Genomic DNA, 7,441 nt, shown 5'->3' on the forward strand with positions numbered 1-7,441 from the left:
TGTCGGCATTCTGCCCTACTAATTTCTTTAAGCTTTGACAAAGCAGTCTTAAGGATGTCTAGAGACTAAAGCTTTCTTCTTTTTTTTTTTGAAGACAACAATTTATGGACAATCAGTTGATTTCAGTATACATGAATGGAATTCACAATATTTATGATTCTTTGTTGCACAGACATTATGTGCGGTTATTATCTCTCGTCCCCCTCCCGTTTCACGAGTGCGTCCGATTTGATAACGAATTAGGTTCTCTAAGTTATTGTTGTTTTGTTTTGTTTTTTGTTCTGTTCTGTTTTTTTTTTTTGGGGGGGGGGGGGTAAATTCCTTTGTCACATAAATAGGTACTTTCAGTAGTTTTTACGTTACATTTTTCTTTGGTGACTTTTGCCCTTACCTCTAAATACAAACATTATGTATTCAAAGAACACATACACACACAATGATACACACAACACACACAAAACACCTCTAAATGGATACATTGCAGGCCACGGCAAGTTCTTTTACAAGAAGTAACACTCTTAACTTACACAGCATGCAAGCAAACATACATCCTGGACTGCAAGGTCAAAATGACAACCATACAGTTTATTCTCCCAAAGAATTCTATAGATGGGGTTATGGAGGGTTTTCTTTTTGTACTGAAGCTGATGTGTTACGGCTTAGTTTTACATCTCACAGCAAACAATTGCTGTTGCGTTATTTTCAGGGTTTTTTTTTTTTTTTCGTGATTCAACCCATTTTTTTTTTTCAAAGTAGACGCAGAAATATATCTTAAACACAACACAGGGAAAAAATTATCATACTTTTTTGCCTATTAATTCCAACATTCATTCGAAAATACCATGATGATTTTCTGATATTAGTGGCTCCAACAGTATACTAGAGGTCTCAGCACAGCCTGAAATATCATTATTATTATTCTCATTGTGACGACACTTTACCAAAATTCCCTATGGCTGTTAACCGTTAATGATATGTAACCTTAACAAAAATCAATATTATACGTGAAGAATTAAGGTTCCTGATATGAAATGTGTGTAATTTCTTGCTTTCGATCATGTAGTGGTGTAAGCCTACTGTGCACTGTTGTTTTTTATGTTATCAAAGCATGGATATTATGTATTTGCTGTTTAAATATTCAAAAATAAAAGCTAGAGCAAGTATAAAAAAACAACTTTTTGAAATCCACTAAAGTAATACTTTTTGTCTCAAGGCCACCAGAAGACAAAACGTCAAAATGATTTAAATGAAAACAAACACTCAAAAGTCATAAAAGTCAAAAGATCATGCCTATAGGTCGGAGACGCCCTATTAGTTGATATAAATATTATACATTATGAACTTCTTTTTTTTTCAGCAATTGTATATTTCCTCTTTGATTCGGCTTTGGGTACTAAATTTGTCGTCATTGACATTTGATGTGATTTTTTTGTTGTCGAGTTCTCGAAAAGACGCAAAACTTGTGAGAGGAAACATGCGTTCACTTATGAGTGCTTGTATGTTTGTGTATGCGATATGTGAGAGTGTGTCTGCGATACTATAGTAGTCTTGTGAAGTAGCAGTAGCTCATTAAAACGTGAGACTATTTCCTCTTTGATTGGAATCACAGGTGCGAAGAAGTCAAGCGCGATGAGGTTTCAGTTTGTTTAATGTCATTAATTCTCGACTAGAATCTATCTCTGCTCTATATGAATTCGAAGGCAGGTAAATCATTATTCGGAAACATGAGTTTGCAAGCCTGATGTATTTTGAATCTGATAAAGATTCATTTCAAGACTTTGGAGTACGCAATGCGTGGAAGTGCATAGCTACCTTAGTCAACGGGAAATAGTTTCCTTCTTTCAAGGTTTCTTCTTCTTAGTGGTCTGACGTAGTCCTAGTATTATGTCACTATCATTGTTTCCTCTTACTTCCACTTTTGTTTTGAATCGGTGAGGGCGCTTTCTATTACAGCTCTGCTATTGGTGAGCTTTACTCGGCGTGGGTGTGAGGGTAAGCACTATCTGGGCACCCGTCCCGCTTCATCATGAATATTCATCATCTACATGTATTCGTAATACCGTGGAAATACATAATTTTATCATTTCCCGGCAGCGTTTTTACATTTCTCGGCAAAACTGAACATTTTTCCATCTCCCGGCGAGACGTTTTAACATTCCCAGTTGATTCAATTTTTCGAGATTTTTACATTTCCCGGCGATACGTTTTGCACGTATCCAGCGTTCTGCCATCTACTAGTACAGTATCTTACTGCGTGATGAATATTCATGATGAGGCGGGACGGGTGCCCAAATAGTGCTTACCGGGTGTGAGCCACATAGACTTTTGGTAGCCTTGTTTGGAGCACAACTCCAGAAAGGAAATTGATACAAGTTCTATGATTAAATTAAGGTGGCTTTATTAGGATTACCGTTAGGGTTAGCCTAAGACACCGAGATCAAAGTTAGTATACTCTAACCCATACCCTAATCCTAAACCCTAATTCTAATCATATTACTTATATTAATTACCTTACTGGAGTGGTGCTCCAAACGAGGCTACCAAGAAACTTAGATGCACAGTAAAAGCAGCTTCTATATCTCAGTATACCCATTGATTCCTGAAATGGACATGCTTATCATGCTTATAGAGTATAAAAAGGACAGTGTTTCAGAATGTTAAGTACAATATTGTTTGTTGAATTTTCGCTTCACAGATATCTTTGTAAACTGACATATCCTCCACATTATGTTAGGGAGAGGATGAGTTGTACCAGAGAAGAAAAGCTTTTTTTTTTATTATTGAAATCACCTAGACTATATATTATGTATCCTACACGTCAAGGAACCCAAAGAGCGCACTATATAGAGTCCACCTGGCGAGTTTTGTTTGTTTATCGACCTCAAAGTGACACCGCCCCTCACGACATGCAGCCGATGGCAACCGTGCTTCTTTCATTCTCTACCAATTAACTTGTTGGCAGGCAAGCCCGTTTCTATTTCATCTTCTACTTGATCCCGTGATTGCTTTTTGTTTTTTTGCTTGTCATATCCTTACTCTTCTTTATTTTTGTGAAAGCTTATCCGCTTAGCTCGTCATTGAAATTGATGTGTGATTTGTACCGTAGGGATGACAGATGTAATATAATGGGAATGAATTTGGATAAGTTGCGTATCCTGAAACTTGGACAAAACTGACAAGATCGAATTTATAGAAAGAATAAGATTTCTAATTAATTCCGGCTCATGATAATGATGAAAGAAAAATCGTTGCGTCACAACGACCAGAAAATAAAGTACACATGTATATCAATAAAAGCAAACAAGCTTGCTTTTATGTCGGTGTGTGTGTGTGTCCCGTCATACTTCTCTATATGACCTAAACCGTAACTTCGATATTGACCAGTTATCATCAAAACTATAATGTGTGTTTGTATTATTTTATGATAGTAAATTCTTTTGTTTGCTTACAAAATAAAAAGTACAAAATTTGTGTTCATAGTATTATCAGTGTAAACTGATATGAGAAGGCTAAAATAAATTGAACTTGAATTTGAGAAATTATCTGTTTTGTTAACTCCAGCGTTTTCCAGGTGTATTTCAGTCAGAAAAGGACATCAATGGCCAACGAATTCTTTTCGTCTGTTAAGAGTGAAAGTTTGATTGCTGGCAAATTCGGTGACTGATTGCATATGCTACACAATTTGACTGTTCGTTTGTTTTTTGAATAACAATGTTGCAGTAATTCAATATCATTTTAAGAACTTACATGATGCGAATGAAAATGAACGATACTACCTTGTATCGTTCTTTTTTTTGTAAAGATAGCCAATATCCGTTTTTATAATTAACCCAGACTACCACATGCACAAAACTTCAGCTTACATTTATATCGTATGAGGCTCGGAATGGCTCGTTAAGGTATGCATTGCAGAAACCATGGGAGTTTAGATTGATGTTGGATACGATGATTGAAAATAATGAGTGATTCGCAGTAATATCAGTTTTGTCATGATTGACAGTTATCACATCTCGTTATAAACCTGAGCTATCAATATTTCACTTTTAGACATCATCATTGGTACCTCCCTCACCTGTTTTCTTTCATACAGCATTTTTGAAGGTCTCGAAACTGTCTGCTTGTGTGATTTCAACAGCGAAAAGTAATTACACTGTTTACATTTTGAAGAGTTTCGATATCATTCACTCATAACACTCACCTATTCAGCATCTCACGTTGAGTATGGATGTGCTATTAAAGGCACAATATTTCATTTATGAAAAAAAAATGGTCCTACATAATGATGCTATATAGGGTGCCTCTGATATTGTGTAAAAGCTATGAAGAAAAATAGGGTTGAAGATAAATGCTTATTCCTTGTTCTTTTTTAAGCGAAAGTCTGTGAGTGATTGGATTCAGCATACCCCATAACTAGACAGTAATATTAGTACCATTAGACAGTAATATTAGGACAAGCAATTCAATAAACGGTTTATCATTATGGTAATCAATTAGTCATACTCTTGATAGTGAAATCATTTATTCTCAAAACTTTTGTATGCTGAAGTGCTTTCCTCACACAATTATTGATTATTATCACTACATAGCTTAGTCAGAAAAGTTTCACAACTTTTGAAATCGAGTCAAAACACTGTTAAAGAATGACTTTTTAACGGCAGTTAACGAGTTTCAAAATTTTTGATTTGATTTCATCAAATATATGATGATTCCTGCAAATGTTATGAATAACTTGCACCGAATACCTTTCATTGCAGTGGCGAGGTCTGTAACATAGTAGATCTTAGATATGCGTTTTCTGCTGATATCGCTCACCTCATCAGCAGTATATTCCTTCCTTCCAAGTTTCGAATGTATGATACGTTGTGACAACATGGATATCCCATGAAGGATGTAATACGATTCAGTATGCACTGGGCCAAGAAGAGCAAACAATTGTGACGTTACGAATTACTATATAGACTATACAGTAAAACACACCAAGACGATAAAACACTATTAAAACTTGCCCTTTAATCCTTGAGTGTTCAAACACTCTGAATTACAAATATTCTATGCAGATACATGGTCTAAAAACAACTCAGTTCTTGCCAAAGTACAAAACGTATAAAAGATAGCTTCGTTGCATTAAGACTCGTGCTTCCACACAGTTGTTAGGTGTAAAATACAACGAAATTTGCTTTAAAAATCTCGATGGACGGTCACAGGACGGAATAACGATCTTATCATTACTTACGTTCATACATTAACTTATGATCTTTACTATTACAGTAGGCTTAACTGAAAGTGTCAAACTTTGTGGTACGCAACTTTCAATTATACTTCAATTGTTTTATTCACAGGCATAATATTCGAATTCATGTTTTGTTTTGTTTTTTAGTTTTTGCTGCATGGTGCTAATAAAAACTATTCTCGGTGTTTAAGAAGTTTATAAGAAGGGAAACGCAGGCCGGCGATGTTAAACTCCTAAACAAACAACATATCGAATCAATGAGTCGAACATCTAAACGCACGAATCCCAAGTTATACTCTTCATATATAGTCCATCTGCGAGGGGTTAATGATTGACAATGTGGCCCGAGACCCAGGGGTGTACGAGAGAGATTTACCATGAGGACGGTGCGCGCCAAATCAACCTGCTCCGTCTCGCCTTCTTTACGCCAAAGACACGCTTGTTGGGATGCGGGGAGCGCCGCTTGAGGGGGGCTGGGGTGGTGCGTGTATTCGGTTGAGAAAACTTGAACAAGTTTCAAAAGCATCTTGAAACGTATCCGATAATTTTCATTTTGACACTGTTATTGCTTGTCCCATGTGTCTGTCTCCTTTTCGAGTGTTAAGGTTATCCTGAGACTTTTTGGCTGTGACCTTTGTGTTTGAAATTGTTTATCATATAGCTATTCGTTACATGTTCATTTCACATATACCTTCGAAATGTTTTATTACATACTTTAGCAACACTTTGTCTATTCCACTTTTGAATTCATTTCATTTTTTTTTTCACATTTTAAAATCTTTCAAAAATAAATATCACTTGTAGAATTAGCAGAAATACAAAAACGCTTATAGGCCTACCAATTTAAAAGAAAGTCTGCTCGATATAAATGCCTGAATACGTGACAAGGAGATACTGTGTATACCGCAGAGCAGACGATATAATATGATTGTTTCTTTGTAACTCAGCACAGCATCATAACTTATTTAGTTCTAAATCAATTCAGCAGGGTTTGTCAGCTTGGTCATGAATCATACTCTCCTATATCACAACTTAAAGGGATGGTACAATATTGGTGGAGGTGAGAATTGGGCTTTTAACTTTTTGCGAGATACCAAGAAAACACTTATATACAGTGTACCAACAGAACATACCATTTTAAGAGGAATTCAAAGTTTATTTGATGAAAATCGGGTTTGGAATGACTGAAACATCCAAAAACAAAGTAAAACAAAACGATTGTAATAAAGTGTGGGTCCCACACTTTATTAGAATCGCTCTTTTTTGGATATCTCAGCCATTTCAAAACCAATTTCCATCAAATAAAAAACGTTGAATTCCTCATAGAATTAAATGCTCTTTCATATTTCATAAGAGGTTTCTCATAATCTCACCAAAAAAATGTTAGAAACCTGAAATTAGGTCTCAACCAAAACTATACGGTCCCTTTAAATGTATAACATTGTAAGACATTCAAGCACACTCAAATGAAAACAAAAATCGCACCATTCTTCTTGATTCTTTTTTTTTTCGCTTGCTGTTTGTCTTTTAGATAGCTCTCGTATTGTGTAAGATATATATATTATACAATCGATGTGATAAACATAATATGACCATATATTGTTATTTTGTGTACAAAAAATTATACTTATCAAACCTTTAATATATCAAACTGAAATCACAATTTTCAGGCATAGCGTCTTGCACAGAGAGTTTTTGTACGACAAAGTTATATAAACACGATTTTCAAGTTTTATAATCATTGTATATAAAACGCAACATGACAGCAAAAAAAAAAAAAAAGTGTCCGTTGGTCTAGATATGCACACTAATCATCAAAATAGCAATGGAGAGTGAAGAACAGCGAAGAATAAGAATATCTTGTTGGGCAAATTAGACTGGTGTTTTGGTTTCTCTGGGTATATCAAGAGATTCGTGCTTGAATTATAGTCGTCCATACAATCAGAATCTATACGTATCTACAGCAACTTTATACAATTTGATCTCTGTGATATAACGATATACAAGTGGATGTCTGCATATTTCAGTTCTTATCTCATGTTTTATGGGTGTAACTCGCGTTATCTTGAGGAGGAAAAAAACCCTGATGTGATAAAAACGAAAAAAGTGCAACACGGCATATTCTACAGTAATTGCACAAAACTTTTGAAGTTGGGATGATACATGTGAAAGATACTTTATGACGTAATCGCTTTCTTCTTCTTTTTTCTT

This window comes from Diadema antillarum, unplaced genomic scaffold (assembly GCF_040938485.1).
Source record: "Diadema antillarum isolate AM-2024a unplaced genomic scaffold, OU_Dant_1.0 scf00000008, whole genome shotgun sequence".
Classification (NCBI taxonomy): Eukaryota; Metazoa; Echinodermata; class Echinoidea; order Diadematoida; family Diadematidae; genus Diadema; species Diadema antillarum.